The sequence below is a fragment of the Alnus glutinosa genome, chromosome 1 (assembly GCF_958979055.1).
Source record: "Alnus glutinosa chromosome 1, dhAlnGlut1.1, whole genome shotgun sequence".
Lineage (NCBI taxonomy): Eukaryota > Viridiplantae > Streptophyta > Magnoliopsida > Fagales > Betulaceae > Alnus > Alnus glutinosa.
In genome coordinates this window covers 50507388-50526754 of record NC_084886.1, presented here as the reverse complement: position 1 = coordinate 50526754, position 19367 = coordinate 50507388, and the positions used below count along the sequence as shown (strand labels likewise).

General features: G+C 34.6%; 1 long non-coding RNA gene across 1 annotated transcript; it reads right to left on the bottom strand.

Annotated features, from left to right (window-relative positions):
* Window positions 1-2765, bottom strand: LOC133862011 (uncharacterized). The gene is made up of 2 exons (XR_009899109.1): window positions 2250-2765; window positions 1-1279 (listed from the first exon to the last, which is right to left on the bottom strand). It is a non-coding gene; the product is annotated as an uncharacterized LOC133862011 (long non-coding RNA).
* Window positions 2766-19367: the final 16602 nt, after the last annotated feature.

The following is a 19367-nucleotide window of genomic DNA, read 5'->3' as shown; positions in this document are numbered from 1 at the left end:
TTTTGTTGACAAAGTGGTAACTCAGTTAAGAGAAAAACCACTCTGGGGCAGCCAAACTCAGGATATCCACTATTTAAAAGACAAAGCTAGTTACAAAACAATAGCACTCACATATCCCTGATGCAGTGGTCGTACCTTGAACTCTGACGTATAACCCAACATGAACGCCTTACAACCAGGTCTCCTACCTGAAGGGGTCTTCAATAGAATCCTTTACCTTAGGGCCAACCCCTAAAATAAACTTCACTGCTGATCAAATCAAACACTAGCAAAAGCTAGAGAGTTAGCAAATCTTCAATATCTCCTTAAACACCCTCTCTAAGCTAAAAGGAATTCACTGCTGAATTCTGTACATAATGAATGCCTAGAGCCTCTTATTTTTAAGCTATAGAAGCCCTAATTCTAGTCAGAATTGGAGTCTCTGGCACGCGCGTCCGGACGGGCAACTGTTTTCGTGTCTGAAAAGCAATTCTAAAACTTCTCAAATTTTGGCGGGCCGTCCAGATGCTACTATCTTTCCGTCTGGACGGTGGGCTGTCCGGACATTTCTATTGGCCACCTAGACCATTAAGTTGCAGAATTTTTCATTAGCTTTCCAATGACACCAATTTCGTCTCAATCTGATATTTGAGTAGAAAGTTATGATCAAAATACCAAAGGGTGTCCGGAAGGTGTTGCCCTAGCATCCGGACGGTTGTACTTCCGTTGCACGCAATTTTCATAATAAGGTCTGAACGTCCGGACCATGGAGTCTGACGTCCGGACGGTTGAACTTCTTCTGTACGACTTGCCTTATCAAGGATAGCGTCCGGACGGGAACACACATCATCACGACGGTTGCATCTGTCTTCCCATATCTGTATCTGAGACAGAAACTCTATTGCTTGTCGAACACTGAATGGCGTCCGGACGATATTGCTACGTCGTCTGGACAGATGCACTTGAACACTGGATTCTTCTCGAACTCTGAATAGCGGCCGGACGATTTGCCATTACGTCCGGACGGATGTAATCATGAACAGTTCAAAGTTTCTAGACACTGATGAGCGTCCGGACGGAAAGTTCTCGTCGTCCGGACGGATGTTGCTAACTGATCGGCATCCGGATGTTATACTGAATCATCCGGACGGAAGCTTGGGATCCGACTTCTCTGAGTTGGAATCTGCACAAAATTCTCCTTGAACATTGAAATAGCATTCTTGAAGCTTGTGACACTTGCAACTTGTCATAATGAGGCTATTTCCATATCAGAGAAATACACACTGAATATCTAAAGACTCTGAAATAAACGGCATCCATGTGAAATTAACAACAGTACATGATAGTAATTTTGTCCAACAAAATGCAGCCAACACAAAAATTAACATCTAGTTCTCTTTCTAGATATATTGGACCTGTCGACTTGAGATATTGGACCGTGACGGTGGAGAGCGTGACAGATTCAAGAAGAAGAAGAAAAAGAAGAAGAAGGCAGGCGGCGTGAAGATTCAAGTAGAAGAAGAAGGCTGTTGAAAAAAAAAAAGTAGAAGAAGGAGGCGGCGCGCAACTTGAAGAATGAAGGGTGAAAGAAGTATTGGGGGTAAAAGGGCAAAAGGCGGAAACTGGAAACTTGGAAAGTCTGGAAAGAGTTTAGAATTTTTGCTTTAGCTACAGTATAACACCTTCTTTAATATTTTCTAAACGTACTGCATGCATACAGACAATAATATATATATATATATATATATATATATATATATATATATATATATATATATATATATATATATATATATATATATATATTTTAATAAATTAATAGATTCGGAGCTGATTATCCGGTTATAATCATGGTTTTTGAAAATCAATACCCGGCTCCTGCCCTGAGTACCCTGGTTATAACCGGGTACCAACTCAGTTTTCTGATTTTTCGGAACTGATTTTCCAACCGGTTATAACCAGCTTGAATTTACACCCCTAATAAGCGGACTAAAATCATCATATTTTATGAGACTCAATAGTATGCATGATAAAAAATTCATATATTTCTTTCTACCATACTTATTATTGTTATTGTAGTATATAAAGTATATTGTACGTATAAAGATATAGGTTTAATATATATCAATCTACAATATGTAAACACATAGATACCAATTACATGATAAAAAGGCTACTATATATCCATATATGTAGCTGAACCATGAAATTTTCCGCAGCCTAGCCTGGATAGCTCTTGGCTGGCTACACGTACTAGTAAAAGAACTTACCTGAAGTAGATGATCGAGAAGAAGCAAGAAGCAAAATCTTCCACTTTTAACATTTCTTGCTCAAATGAGCATCTCAGAAACAGTAGCGCCCAGCATCATGTGCAACTGTGGTTGGAATACTCATTTGAGCAAGAAACGTTACAAAGAGGAGTCCACAATTCTCTCTGATCTCTCTCCCTCAGTCTCTCTCTCTCAAAGCCATATCTAATATATACATATGAGCCCTAGCTAGAATCAAGGCCTTATATATATAGTATGCGAGAGCTAATATATGCAAATTACCAAAAGGGCACAGGAAGAATTAGGTTAAACACCAGTATTCTTGGGCTCTTGTGTAGGGGTGTTATGGGTAAGCCGAACTTGCGGGATTTTTTCTTTTCCAAGGAAAAGTGGAGGGAGGGTATGTATGGTAAATTAATATAAGATATATAGTACTGATCAGTTCAAAGAAGTTCTCAACGGATGAAAGAATTGTAGGTGTTGATGGAATGGCAGCTAAAGATGAAGATGCAGGTCTGATCGATCACCTCAACAACCAAAAGAAACAACTATACAAAAATAGATGTGTTTTACAAGCAAGTTTACACTAGTAAACAAAGTGGCCATTCCTTTTTTTTAAAAAAATAATAATAAAATTATAATCTTTTTCTCCATGATCTCACCTTTACGGGCTCCACCAACTTTAATCATGCCAGCAAAGAAGAGTGCATTCGTACAAAATTGTCTTTTATTCTACTATATTTTACCACGTTAATATCGGGAAAAAATTATTTTGAAAAAGATGTTTAGATAATTTATGGATAGTTTAGAGAATCTGAAATAAAATTTAAAAAATATGTTTGAAAATGTGAATTGAAATGAATATAATTGAGAAAAATATATATATAAATGATTTTTTTATTATTATTATATAACTACAAAACTGATTTTTTTTTTTTTTTTTTTTTAAAAAACAAAGTTTAATAACCACCCCCAGCAATTGTTTGCGCCACCTCTGAAACTGCTTGGGGGCCGGGTGGCCAAGCTACCTCAACTGCTCTTTTGGAGGTGGTTGAGCCACCCCCAAATCAAACAGGGGTGGCCAAGCCACCCTCGAAAATCGGTTAAGGGTGGCTCGACCACCCCCCATTAATTTTGGGGGTGGCCGTTGAGGGTGGCTCGACCACTCTCCATTAATTTCGGGGGTGGCTGATCCACCCCCAGACACTTGGGGATGGTCCGGCCAACCCCTTAGTATTTTTTTTATTTTTTATTTTTTTCATTTTTTTATTATTTTATTACTATTTTTAGTTGGATTAATTTTTTTATTATTATTTGGGTTAAAAACGGGTCGACAAGCAACTCGGGTAAAATGCAAATACAATTTTAATTCTAAATTTTGAATTCAAAAACAATCCAAACATATTTTTTAAATATAATATAATATAATCAGAATTTAGTAGACATTCAAACATACCCTCCCATCGTGATTGATTAGAGTAATGCTAGATTATATTTTTATCATACAACTATTTCAATTTTCATAATACTGATGTGACAGTTACAATTAACTTTTGAATTAGTCTTTGTTAAAAATAATAATGCTATAAATTATATTTTTATTCTAAAACTATAACAAGATAGTAACGTAAGAGTCCCAAACAACCTTTGTAGTTTATAGCCCAAATTAAGAACCAAAAATATAGTTTAACGAAGGATTCAAGATGGAATGTATTTAGAGCTCCACTTGTATTCATGGAATGTCACTTTCCAATATTTGAACTTTCACCATCTTTTTTAGGTGGCCGGAAATGTGTAATTAAGGCTGCATCACGTGGGCCTCAGAAGCAATCAATTGTTATGCACCATTAATTGCACCGTATATTCGAGATATCATACCGTTTCAACTTTCAATGCCTTAGACAAATTAGACAATCGTTTAGGATTTCCAATAAAAATAATGATTTACTACCATTTAAATATACAATTTTTCACCATCTTGTCTATGTGGCAAGGTGGTCCCCTACCTTAATTTATTTTTAAAAAATAAAAAAACTTAAAAAGTAGTGGCGGACCACCTTGCCACATAGGCAAAGTGGTGAAAAGTTGTATATTTGGGTGGCATTGAATCATTATTCTTCCAATAAATAAGGCTCAAAATAAAAATTAAATAAATAAGTTTTAAAAAAAAAAAAATTAAAGCCTCATTTATGACGAAAAAAAAGTTAATTAATGCTCATTAATTGAGGCTCCAATTATGATTAAAAATATATTATAACAAAAACATTAGTCGGTGCTTTTTAATTAAGGCATCAATTAAGGTAAAAAAAATAAATATAAAGAGTTGAATTTCAAGATATTAAGGAGGAAAAGAAAGAAAAATGAAAAATTACATTAATTTCACCCTTAAAACAGTTATTAACTCATAATTTCACATTAACTTAAAACCAACATACTGACTAAGTTTGTTTATAAAAATAATTTTTAAAATAAAATAAATTTCTTTTTGTGCAAATTAAATTCTACATATAATAATTATATGTAGCTCAACACAAAATATGACATCTGTTGAAATTAAATGTCTCATAATAAAGACAAATTTTTGTCTCCAATGGGTAGCATAATTGGCTGGGGACCACCTCTTATGAAGCAGAGGTCACTAGTTTGAATCCCCCCTCCCCATTTTATATGGACATGTCAAAAAAAAATTGAATTTTGCAAGTCATTTAAAAATATATATATATATATGATTTAAAATTAAAATTATTTAATTAAATATTTAAATATATAAAAAGCCACATCTAAAATTGTCGCTTTATGCTCCGAAGCAATCAATTATCATATATTTTATATAGATACCAAGCAATATGTACGCGTCTGCAACTCCTTAGAACTCTTCCACAGTCGCTATCTAGCCAGCTCATTACAAACCATGGGGTCCTCTCTCTTTCTTTCTACCATGGCTACTTTCCTGCATTTATTTCCTGAACTTCATGACCTACTCATGACCTAGTAGAAAATTATCAACGTAATATGAAATAGGAGTACAAACGGAGTGGTTATAACCGTTTTAAAATCGCTAACTGCTTATAATCGTTAACCGTTAACCGCCTAGATGGAGGTGGTTAGCAGTTATAGTGTAACGCCCCCAAACCGCTAAGGGTTAGGTTCGTTAATTTCTTACACCAAACTGCAAAGATTCGTAAGGTCTGCCACAACCTAACTAATATGCTGAATTAAATAAATTAAATAAAGAGAATAATAATAATAATAATTTTAAAACTCAGAGCTTTAATAAATGCGAAAACAGTTATTTCGAAATGAACAATTATGTTTGATTCAATATTTGAAAATCTAAAGAAAAACTAAATTTATTGTGCAAGTGCACTTATTAAGGTAACTGAGATGCAATGTCCTAATGCTAGCCTAGATCCCATCCCGGCCGCCTAGGTCTCTCTGCTCATAACCTGAAAACAAAACAAAATAAGGGGTGAGCGAAAAATGCTCAGTAAGGTAACCCTCAACCATAAAACGGTTGAGTTAACTTCATTTTCTTTAAAACAATTATTAAAATACACTTGAAATCTAAATTTATAGAATACAAATAAAAATTCAGCATTTTACTTAACACATAAAATTACTGGTTAATAAATAAATTTCTCATATGTAGGACCCATGTACACTATTACGTCCTGTGTACTAGGGTTGCGCGGTCTACTGCGACCTCAGGCAGGTAAACTGTGGCCACAGGCCTTGCCCCGTCAGCTAATTAATTGAAGTGCACTTAGCATGACATAGGGATGGATCCGCTTTCTCTAAGTCCTTGAGCGGTTGCGCTTCCATCCAAACAACGGTACCAACCTTAATCTTTGTGAATATCTCTGGGGCCAAAATAATAGTCTCCTCCATACACGTGCCTCATTTATAAAAATCTTATTCTCAAAAATTATTCTTATTCCTTTGATAACTCTTGAGGCAACGTGTGAGAAGGTTTTTACTCTCCTTTTCTCATTAATTTCAAAAAGCTATAACCTCCCGTCTCGGGAACCAACTACACAATTTACGAATAACTAGAAAATCATTTATAACCAAAGCTTCTTTTAAAACAGTGATTTCAAAATTAACATTTATACCGACAATTTTCATCTTAAAACTATTTTTAAAACAGTCCTTCATGCATCAATATAATTTGAAATATAGAACAAGAACATTTAATTGCAAATATGTTTAAAAAAAAAAAAAGTAATATGACATAAACCAATTTGAAAAGGAGTAGAGAATCCCTTACCTTTCTGATTGCAATAAGTCACTGGATTATCTCGACTGCTAACTAGTCACCTGGTACAGGTTTATATAAATCAATATCTCGTGCTAGACACTAAACTACACACTAACACCACTACGATTTGTCTTGCTAACCTACTGAGAATGGATTCCCTAGATATGTTTAAAGACATTAATAAAGGTAATTGTCATCAGAAATATTCTCCTTCAATATAATAAAGTTTAATAAATTCCGATATCACAAACTATACCATTAAGTAAAATAATTTATAAAAATGATCCATGATTTTTAAGGAATTTACAAGAAAATTTGAATGTTTACATTAAACTACTTTGTACCAAAAATAGAATTTTTTTAGGACTATACATCTCTTTGTGAAAGAATTTAGGGCAAACCCAAATCTGTACATAAAAATAAAAAGAAAAGAAACAAAATAGACAACAATTTATCGATTCCCCAAAATAGCCACTAGCTGAATTGAAAAGTGAGAGGATTTCATAATCCAAAAGTTCTAAATTGAGTTCGGCCAAGACAAAGAGAAGAAAAAAAATTATATACATATACATATCTATATACCTCTCGGTGGTATTAGAAAAAGGAAAGAATAGGGAAAAAAAAAAAAAAAAAAAAAGAAAAGAAAAGGAAGACAATACACGTACATATGACGTTGGGATTTGGAGAAGACAAAGGAGAGAGAAAAAAAAAAACAAAAGTCTTGGTTGTATATTAAGTAGAAAGGTAAAACAACAAGACCATGAAAAGAATAGTCAACAATACATGCTGGTATGAAAGTCAGTCACTGTCACCGAAAAAGAAAAGGAAGTAAAACACTGAGGACAAGAGGTGGGACTATTCGGCAACAACAAAAATAGAAAGAAAGAATGGAAAGAATACATGCTCTGCCCATGATCAGTTAAAAAAATAAAGAGACAAAAAGGCAAGGAAGAGTTAAAGCAGATCGTCCATACCTTGAAAGGAGGTGGCTGGGAGGATTTCTGGGGTGGAAGGGGAGAGTGACGGCTAATGGGTATATATAAGGGTTAGGGTTTTATTCTTTGACTGCTAGGGTTTTATATAATAAAACAGGTATTTTAATAAGAATAAAATTGCATAAAAATATAAAATCTGTTCCTCATATATATATATATTTTTTTATAAATATAAAATATAAAAGTAGAACTTAAATTGATATAAATTTATTAAATTTAAAAGTAGGTGTTTTAATAAAATATATGAGTGGCTATTTAATATCAAGAAATATGAATTAATATCAAGAATTAAAAATTCATATGTAAAATCAGGTGTTTATTAATCCCGTCTAGTTATCCATTCTCATAGGTCGTAAAGACTATTCTACCCTCGAAAGGGGGTCGGGGTTATTACATATAGGGTTTAGAAAAAACGGTTGATAACCGCTAACCACTTATATATATATATATATATATATATATATATATATATATATATATATATATATATAAAACCTGGGAGTCGAGACTAAGGAGAGGGGCGCCGTTTTGGGCATTGCTGAATGCCCAAAACGACGCCGTTTTTGATATGATATAAATTCATATTTTAGGTTAGGTTTAGGGTTGGATACTTTTACAGTTCACTTGGATCGCCTCTTCATTTCATTTTCGGTTTTCCTCTCCTCAGTCCAGACACCGTGTCGCAGACAGTCCTCAGCTCACCTTGCGGCTTGCGCCACTCGCCATGCCTTGGCGTCACCCAGTCTCTCGTGAGTCTCGCCTCCTCTCTCGTCTCCCCTCCGGCCTCCACTCTCCAGCACCGTTCAGACCTCTCCGCTCATCTCGTCTCCACCAAGTGCATGACCAGTCAAAAAACGCCGCCGTTAAGCTAGGGTCTTCTTGCAGCTCCATATGTAGCTTCAGAGACGTGGTTCATGGTAACACGAGGGTACTTCACAGAGCTGACAACTCACCTGAGAGTAGTTTGGTGGGTCAGGAAATAGGGGTTTTGAGTCGGAAACCGGTCGCCAGGTCCTCAACTCAGTCTCTCTCAGGGTCAGTAAGATCCGGCCTTTTTTTCTCTGTTTTTTCTCTTTGATTTTTTGTTTCATTCGTGTGCCTTATCTGAATTCGATTTTAGTGGTTTGGTTTTAGTTTTTGATTGGGGGATTGCTTTGAATATCAGGGTTTGATCGAGCTTTTGGAGAAGAAGGGAATTTTCGGAGGGGTATCTAGTTTTGGATTTATAATTTTGTATTTAGATTTGTTAATTTTGTACCAAAGCGCAAAAGACCCAAAATGTATTAAATTTTTTTCTTGAAACAATTAAAATTTGTACAAAAACCGGTGTAAACCTAGCCCAAAACTGGTGTAAACATAGCCCAAAACCAGTCTAAAGACTCTAAACCCGGCCCAAAACCGGTCTAAACCCGGCCCAAAATCGGAATTCAAAAGCGGTTTTAAAACCGCCGATTATTAAGGCAATAACCGCTAACCGACGGTTATAAAAATAACCATCTCCGCCTAGGCGCTTAGCGGTTGCGGTTGGTAAAATGAAATAACCGCTAAGTGGTTAGCGGTTTTAGCCAATAACCACCGGTTATAACCGTTTGTACACCACTTATGAAATATCTATTCTAACATTCATCTTCAAACTCAAAGTCAAAAGCTTCTGAAAACTTGGATTTAGAAAGAGAATGAATTGATTTTTTTTTTTTTAAAAAAAAAAAGAATAAATTAAAAGCAACGGAAATCGTTTGTTGGATCAAGGGCACGAGAAAAGCTGACAGTGGTGGCTAGAGAAATTATGAAAATCGGAGTCAAGCCGCAAAAAAATTCGGAAGGCCAAGTTGCAACTAACAATGATAGCCAGAAAAATACCGGAAACTGAAAAATTAGCCGCTAAAAAACAGTGAAGGGCCAAGCGACGTTGTGTCAAAGTTCGCCGGTGAACTAGGCTGTGGATCACAACAAAGCAAGGCCGAAAACCACAAAATGAGTTGGATGACTAGGCCAATTGAAGTCCAAATTACGTTCAAATGAAAAATAAAAATAAAAAAAAATAAAATACACGTCGGAGAATCGAGGATTAAAAGAAGCACATGAAAATAATAACTTTGATACTATATAAAAAACCAACATAATGTGAAATATACTTTCTAACATCACTGAGCAGACTTTGAAACACCCATTTCGATGGCACTGCCAAATAATTATTTGCCAAAGCCCTCACGAAGTTTCAAAAATCAACCACTTTGAAAGCTGCTGGAATCGACATCCTCTTAAATATATCTCTTAGGTTGAACTTTTCTTTTGGTTGATAAAATTTTAAGGTGCTTCGTAACCAATAATATATATAGAATTTGTTTCAACTACACAATTGTTTGGCTAATTAACAATGAGGCTATCAAATTATCAATGTGGAGAAAAGTTTCCAAACTGTCTGATGTTTTCTTTTTCTCCTTCAATTAAGAACCCCAATTAATATATAGGACTTAATTAAGCAATTCTTAATTTCCTAATGGCTAAGACTTCTTATTATATATATTGGACTCAATTTTAACGCCCAAACGCCATGGGAGAAGGGAACTTGAGCTTCCCTCCCCCTTGTCACTCTTTTCTCCTTCCTTCCTCACCCTTACCTACCATGCTAATGCCTCATTTGAGGCCTCTATCTTGTTAAAGCTTTTTCTAGCTCTATCCACCTCTTTGAATGTGTTTTATCTGGTTTCTTTATCAACACAGATTTCACCGATCATCTCTTTTCTCCACTGTGTCTTCTGCGAAATTTGACTAGGTTCTTGGGTTGAAATTTTCGACGCTAGATCTATACTTCTATGCCAACTTTTGCACGACATGCGCCTCTCCTATGTGCTCGACATCATTTTCTGTCTCCGTTGACACCAGTCGTGTTCTCTCTGGACGTCCACGCATCGGAGCGTGGCATGCATGCACTAGCGAGTGAATCTCACGTGCCGGCACGTGATAGCCATGCTCCTTCTTCCAGTCTGTTGTTGGCTGTTTCTCGGTGGCCCATGGTGTTCTCTGCTGGAGAGAGGTCTTCCCGTGGTGGCGCGTGGTCTTCACGTGCCTCTACCGGCAACTCCCAACCTTTTCTCTCAACTGGATCTGTGTTGTTTTTGCTTCTGTTTTTTTATGTTACTTTGGCTATTGTTTCCCTTCGTGGGAGACTACTGTATTTAAATTTGTGTTGATCCCTCTCTTGACGCAGCAAGAATTCAAAACAAACAGAAAATTAAAATAAATCTACGATATTTCAGAGTCTCACCAAATTATCGAATATGAAAGAACAAATCAGCGTCTCACTGGCCTTGGCAGCGTCTCACCACCAAAAGATAGATGAGTCACACCTCAAAGAAACAAATATAATTTTCATAACACCATCAACTGTCTTTTACAATAGAATAATATGCTTAAATAGGCTCATAAACTAAACCCTAACCCTAACCTTAATGCAACTCACTTTGGGCTAAGGACCAAGCCCATTATTAAATAACAAATAACCTAAGCTAATGTGACCCTCTTTTAGGCTAAGCCCATTATTGAACAACAAATAATTTAAAACTTTGGTCTAAGCCCATAATTAAATTCAAATAAAACTAATAATTTAAATAAACTAAAATGACAAATTTATTCTTGTTTCACTCTGCATCATCTCTTTTTTGCAGTCCTAATTTCAAACTCTAACATAGTCATTTATTTGTAATTATTTCAACGTTGTTTTAGTTTGGTTTGAGTTTACTGTTGAAAAATTTACCGCTTTTTCATTAATAAGATCATTCACTTTTTCTTTCTTTTGGAACGGCAGTAAAAATGATAATTCTTTATAACCCTTTTATTTATTTATTTATTTATTTTTAAATAAAAAAAAAAAAAACAGGATCTATCTACCCAATCAAATAAGAGTCACCTGCCGCCCCAGCACCTACCCGATAACGTGATCGTTGCACCTACCTGCATCCGTTTGCAACGATATTATGAGGAATTGACATGACAGCCCTTCATCCCCGCATCCCAATTTCTGACTTCTTGAATCGCGTACCTTTTTTTTTTTTTTTTTTTTTGTAAGTAAATCGCGTACCTGATCATACAAATGTAGCGTGAAAAATCAAAATTCTGTATTTCTGTGAAACAAATAATTTAGAAAAACCCTAAAGCTAATGGGACATGGGTGACAGCGATAAACCCTAGAATTTGATGCGAGAGAGAGAGAGAGAGAGGGGACAAATCTGAAGATGATGAATTGTTTTTTCGATACGATTAAAGGGACCGATTTTATCTTTTGGTTTGCAGAATATATATTCTATTAAAAAAATATATAGTTATTACTGAAAATAAGAAAGAGTGAAATAAAATAATTATTCAAATTTTTTAGTTCGATGACAACACATATACCGTAATTAAAGTTAACTCAAAATTATTAAAAAATTTACACAATTTTTTTTTTTTTTTTCAAAAAACCTCAAATCTTATAAAAAATAAAAAATGTTGGACCTTAGATCTGTGGGTGGGCAGCCGCTCACAAATCTGATCTTAATTTTTTTTTTTAAAAAAAAAAAAAGTTTAGTTTGAAAAAAAAAATGATTTTTTTGGGGAAAAGGTTGTCTATTTCCTCAGGAATAGCTATTCCTTTAAAAATTGAGATGAATAACTATTCTTCCTCGTAAGAGAATAATTATTTTCATAGAATAGCTATTCCAAAGAAAAAGTCCCTACCAAATAAATGAATAGCAAATCTAATGAAATAGTCATTTCATTCCAATAACTTATTTTGCGAGCCAAACGAAGCCTATAAAAATTGAATTTTGCGCCAATCAGGACGGAATGTATTTAAATGCATTTATAGGTACGTAGTGAGGATGGGTATTGGCTGTGTTATTTTCGATCAGACTCTACATCCTTATCTGTTATTTTTTTTTTTTAATTAAGTCATCAATTTTTATCATAATTATGAGTACTATAAATTATAAAATGAATATTATAAAAGAATAATGATTCAATGCCACATAAATATACAACTTTTTACCACCTTGCCTATGTGGCAAGATGGTCCCCCACTACTTTTTGAGTTTTTTTTATTTTTTAAAAATAAATTAAAGTGGGAGACCACCTTGCCACATAGACAAGGTGGTGAAAAGTTGTATATTTAGGTGGTAGTGAACCACTACTCATTATAAAAATGGCTTTTTTGGGTCCCCTACCGCAACTCTCCTCCCTCCATCTTAGCCCACTCTCTAACGTAAAGCTCTTATATATGCTGAACAATATATTTTGAATTCGAATATATATGGGGTAAAAAAAACAAGTTGATCTTGAAGTTTTTCTTTCTCTCGTCTTAGACGGTGTCTCATCGGCTGCTGTACATCTAATTCTTATTTCTTACTTCCAATATTCGAGGATTCCTACGTGGAATGTGGTCGAACTGCTGTCAAGAATGGTGGTTTTTTTTTTTCTTTTTCTTTTCTTTTTCTCTGATTGTATTTGAATTTTGTAATTTTATGTGTTTTGTTTATGTAATGTTTTTGTGCTACTCATCTATAAAAAATAAAGTTAAAATTGCATGCCGAGTATGTGCAACTAACAAGATTTGGTGATATTCTCGATGAAAAAAAAATAATAATAAAAAGAAGAAAGAAGGAAGATTTGGTGATATTAAAGCATTTACATTCGGCTCAATAAATATTTAACTAAAATTTAGCTAAAGAATATATTTTTTTTCCTAATTTAGCTATCAATTTTTTTTAAAGCGCATACATTCAGTTCAACATTTTTGTAACGATCCGCTTTTTACAAAATGTGTAAGTAATTATATCTGGATCAGAGATAATAAATCTCGCAGCAGAAAAATACGAATATCTTTTCTTTTTCTTTAAAACTAACAGGGACAATTTTCCTTCAACACATGTAAAGCTTTGACTGAAATACCTTAAATTGCATTAAAATAATAAAAAAATCTTACAAATAATTACACACAAAAGTGATAACATAAGAGCCACATACGACACGAATCCTACATAACTATTGGCATATTACAAACCATAAAATACAACATAAGTTATTTAGGAAGTACATAAAGAAAGTACTAACATTAGCATAAAAGATAGACTATTCAGCAAGTCCATCACAAAATGTGAGACACTAGACAGTCTCATCTATGAAATCAAGATCATCACAAGGATCTTGATAATCCTGATACTCATCAGTGTCAGTACCTGCACAACCATCTATGAGATGGTGGCTATAACCACAACCCCATATTTACATAAATGAGTTAACTGTCTTTCAACAATATCGATGGATTATGCATTATTTAAGGACAGAGATAGCATAATGATGAGATGACAGTTTTCTATGCAAAGTGTTAAACAGTTCAATATAGTCATTGCACTCCACTCGTTTAGAGCCATCGCCCGATTAGCGTCTTTCTCGAGCCCGTCTTCTCTACATTACGTTTTGATTAGCTTATTTTCGCACTAGCAGAATACGTTCCACGTAACTCTCCTAGTACTTTGAGAGACATTCCAATCAATATGAATTATTAGGGTTTTCGGTTCAGGCACTATTCTCATCCTGAACCTTTGGGAAACGTGGCTCCCAATTTTAATAGGTTGATTATTCATAATATGCAATAATCATTCACACACATCCAATTAAAATAAAACATAAGCACAACACTATTGAAATCCAGTACTACCCTCAGTAAGTAATTTATACTTACAGTCATTTGCTTCAATGGGGTCCACGGAAATATCAATTGTAGGATTATATTAATGAAATACTAGATTAGCAAATAGTGCTAGAAAAACTATCATTTACCACTATCTATTGATTCTATTCTAGTCCTTTATTAAATTGAATCATTATTTGTTTGGATATTTCAATAGATACATTTTATATTACAACCTTATACTCATTTTTTACACCATTAGATAAGGATATATATATATTTCCAATTAACTATATCCTTTTTTCAAAATATATCCTGGACATATTTTTCTTGTTTTTGGCACACATGTGAATAGGCATATATATAGATTATCGTACTTGTATGTATATATATATATACACACACGGTAACATATATACATATTTATTTACATACAATTTAAAGCCTAAATGTGCCACATGTGAACTCACTCATTTTCACGGTTTGCTACTCATTTTCCGTACGCTAACCCACTGCCACTCACTCTCACACACGTTCACCTCTTATGCCAACACTAAACACACTCACACAATTAATCAAACACAACAACACATTTTCCTGGCGTTGGTCTTCCCCCTAGCTCGTGAGGGCTAGGATGGGTTTTTTGTCCCCCCACTGGTCTCTAGTGGTGGGTGTTTTGTTCTCCCAACCTTAGGGTTGTGGAGCCGTGGTCCCTCTCGGAGTTTGATCCGGTGAGGTTAGTATTTTTTCTTTGTTGTTTTGTTTGTTGTTGGTGCAAACTGTTGGATCCAGGCTCTGGCCTGTGGGAATGGCGGATGTTGGCGGTCTCTGACGGAGTTGTGCTTTATTTCTAGATCTATAAGCCTCGGCTGGCTGTTCGTTGATAGGAGCTTTTCTATTGTGGTCGCCGGCCTTCTCTGGTGTCGGTAGTCACTCGATGGAGCTGTGCGGTGCTTTCCTGAGCGGCGCGTGGCCTGCACGCGCTGGGGAGTGTCCTCCCTGGTTTAGCGCGTGTGGGTCACGGTTTGCATATCCGGCTTCGTTTTGTGTCGATCCGGGCTGTTGGAGGTCGCTCGATGCTGGAAGGGCTCCCGGAGTAGGTGCGTGTTTTTCACGGCCGTTCTCCGGTTGCGGTTCTCATGGTGCTGTTGTTTGGTTTTCCTCTGTTTGTATTTGTTATTATACATTCTTTTCTTTGATCACAGTCTACCCTTTTGGTAGCTGCTTCAAGTCTGGATTTTCCGGACTTTGTGAATGGAGTTTCTTTAGCTTCATTCACTGCATTGGCCTACGGGCTTGTTGTTGCCTTCGGGCAGAGATTTCAGCTTCTATACTCCTGTATTTGCTCTGTGGCTTTAGCCTTGTTGTATTCCCCTTTAGGGTTTCTTTTCCGCAATGAAGGATGCTAGAGCTTGTTCAAAAAAAAAGAAAGAAGCCCACTTGTTCACTGTACATGCACACACGGACACACTTTTCTAATCATTCACACACACGTTTTTATTTTATGAAAGCACGGTTATTTTTGTTTTATCTTAGCACATATATGTTCCTGTTTTAGCATACGACACACGTCCATTAAATATAACACACACCTATCACTCTTTCATACTTTCCAACTCACACACACTTACACGTTTCGGTTTTTAGCACACTGGTTATGTTTTATCACATCACACACACACATGTTTCGGTCCATTACAACACACACACATCATGTCCTTTTCTTTCCAAATCTGCTATATATACACATAGGGCAAAACATACCTATAACTCTTTCACCTAAACGTTTATCTACATATACATATCATGTTATTTTTCTATTTTAGGAAGCTTACTGGTTCCTTCTAGAATGAAATAAGTGCTGCACTTATTCCTTCTGCTGCTATTAACCGGATTTGAGAGTCTCTAGTGACTGAATAACAGAGCGTAAAATGAGAATAAAATTCCATGATGTAAAAGAGAGAATTCCTCTGTTCTACCAAGCAAGGAGGAAACTTACTGCAGATTGTTAAGACAGAAATTCTCCTTTGATGAAGTGTTGATGTTCGAAGGTTAGAGGTTGGTTTGATAGTTCAAACTGAGATATTTTTCTGTCTCAAAGAGCTATTGACTGAATTCGGAAGGAAGGAAGGAAGCTAAAACTGAACTTCATTTTCTGTTTTTCTATGGTAAACCGTAAGACACTGTAGAATGATTAGAGTGGCTTTTTCTGGATCATTTCTAATTCTGCTTGATGGTGAGATAAAGAGAAGAAAGATTGTTTCTCTAATTTTCTGTGTTGACAAAGAGAAATGGAGAGCTGTAGAAATTGTGTCACAAGAGGAAAGAGTTCCGGTTTATGGTTTTTCTGAAAATGGCCAAAGCTTACTTCCATTGTTATAGATGACTTGAATGGTTTAGATTAATACAAACATAATCATCCACGGACAAGGGAAACACGTGTTATGGTGCTTGCTTCGAAGGACAAAAAAAAATAAGTTTTCCTAAATATCTCTTATCCCTTCTAACTACAATTTAAACCACAACTAACTCGACTAACTATCAAATTTATAGTTCTAACATAACTATCTTTGCATACGTAATTTTAGATTCATGAATTAATTCCAAAATATCAAGTTTAACAATGATGAACACTTAACAAAAATCTCCTACACGTCAAGCACACTGTTCACTCAGCAACAAGAAGTTAGCTAACTCTTGTATCTTTCACCAACAAATTCTGGTTCATGCCCCCTGCCGTGTCCATAGCATGGGCTAGGTTTTGATTCTACTTAAGCTTAGTTTTATTGTATCTATGATGATGATTCTCTCATATAAAATACCTTAATAGTTAGTGGTCACACCGAGCCTACTTAACTTGTGATACAAAGTGCACAAAGGCTAACCTCTATATGTATACTCAAATTAGCATCCGGGTGTCACACACACACACTCACACACACACACATATATATAACATACCATATAGTTAGCACTTCATATATGAATTAATTAAACACATCTATATATGTAGATCAATTAAGCCTAATATTCACACTTGTGTATATTCGCGTTTATCAAAAGATATATATATATTCGCGTTTTCTATGGTTTTTGTTGTTGAAATACAATTTGATTGATGTTGTTGTAAAAAGGAAATTGTTTGAATTGAAAATAATTTCTCCAAATCTGGTAGGAGACACCCCATACAAGTTGTTTGTAGAAATGTCTCATTGACTTGATGAGTTGTAGGAATGTTGTTTCTTGGAAACCTTGATATGGGGTTTGGGCACGTAAGGAAATTGTTTTGAAATTTTGACTTGTAATTCGTTAGTCTGATGGTACTGCTTGAGCTATTGTTGCTTGAGCTATGGGACGTCCTTGTAATTTTTTGGCTTTCATGCTGGAAATGGGGCAGGCCACTCCAAAGGGAGCAACACCACCATCGGGTGTGGCAACCCTCCAATTCCCTTACCTTTTTTGTTTCTTTTTCTTTTTTTTTTTAAAAAAATATATTATTATGTTTTTAAATTAATAATTAAATAAAATAATATTATTTTATGATGATGTGGTTAGTGTGCTGATGTGGCACTAACTGTGGATAGAAAAATGGATGAAAAAATGACGGAATGACCTGTTTCAAATTCGCGAAAAAGTTAAGCACTGAATACTTACTTTCAAAAAGTGAGGGAACGAATTCAAATAGCGCTCCGACTCAGGGATTTATTAGACATTTACCCTAAATAATATTTTTTAAAATTTCTATATTCTTTTTCTATTTAATCTTTTTATATAACAAGCTACCATACACCACCATCTTTTTCTTTTTCTTTTTGAATTTTATACACCTTCATCTTGAGATTAGATCATTGCTAATAAATTCATAAAAGTTTTTATTTGCTTCTCAATCAAATTAAAGAAAGAAAGAAATAAAAGATAAATGAAAGAACCACAAAATTTATGTCTGGGACAAAAAAACCTTCATGTCCATGAAATAAGGACATCATCGTATGAGAGAGATGGGAGATGGGAGAAGAAAATGAGAGAAAAAAAAAAGTGTGCTGATCATGTAAGAGATAAAGGAGAAGCAAAATTGGTGAGGGAGTTGGTGAGTGAATATTACTCATCAAAATTTGTGAGTATTTTCACTCACTAAAACTTTTTGGTTAAAGTGGTGAGGTTGTTGAGAGTGGTTTTTTAGTGTTTTCATCAAATTAGCTCATAAAAATAGCTAAAAAAACTATTTTGATGAGGTTACTATGAATACTCCAAGCTTTTTGGAAGTGGGCCTTTCGGTGGGTATAGAGAAAGGAAAGAAAAGACCCAAAAAATAAAATAAAAATGATAAAGTGATTCGGCCCCTTTTTATGAATTTTGGTAAGTTTTAATTAAGCTTGGTCTTATGCTTTATAAATGTTTTGTTTTATGAGTTATTAGACTATTTATAAGTTAAATAGGCATTTAATGTTTTAATGTTGATTTTAAAATAGGGTTTTCAAAGCGGAGTATTATAGTTAATAAATATGCCATTGTGATGCCCGAGTGAAAAGTCATTATTTTATAAAAACGCCGTTGCGCCGTCCAAATATTTTTAAAGTAATATTAGGCATTATTAATATTAATGCCGTTATTCTGTTTAATTTTATAGAATATAAAATTGGAATTATGTATAACTACGACAATTAGTTATAATAACTGTTATATCTATTTTTTTTATACAAATAGGATATTATGCTATTTATGTGATGTATAGAACTGTTACATAAATTCATAGCCGTTATGATTAAGGGTGTTTTCAAAACAATCCTTATGAAAATGACCTTGTTAAATGTAAAAGAGTATTTTGGTTATTATTTATAAATGCTATTATAATACCCACGTGAAATATGTTACATTATAATTAATATATTCTATATGCCATTATAATGAAACTGAATAAGTTTCTTTGGCTTATGGAGTTTGAATTATGGATTTGGTGATTGAGATTTGTCGTGGTTATGATTTTTCTGAATGATCTTGATGGGGTATTTTTGTGAAAGACTTTTTGTTAATAATCGATTGGGTTGAGACCTTGTCTATGGAAATTTTGCTGTTGAATTTTATTATGATGCCATAAACTTTAATGAGCTCGGCTTGATATTGGTTTGTTGGGGTATGGAGTGTTGGACTAATGATTAGAGGATTCAAGTGAGTTACTATTTTTGGGGGGATTTTATGTG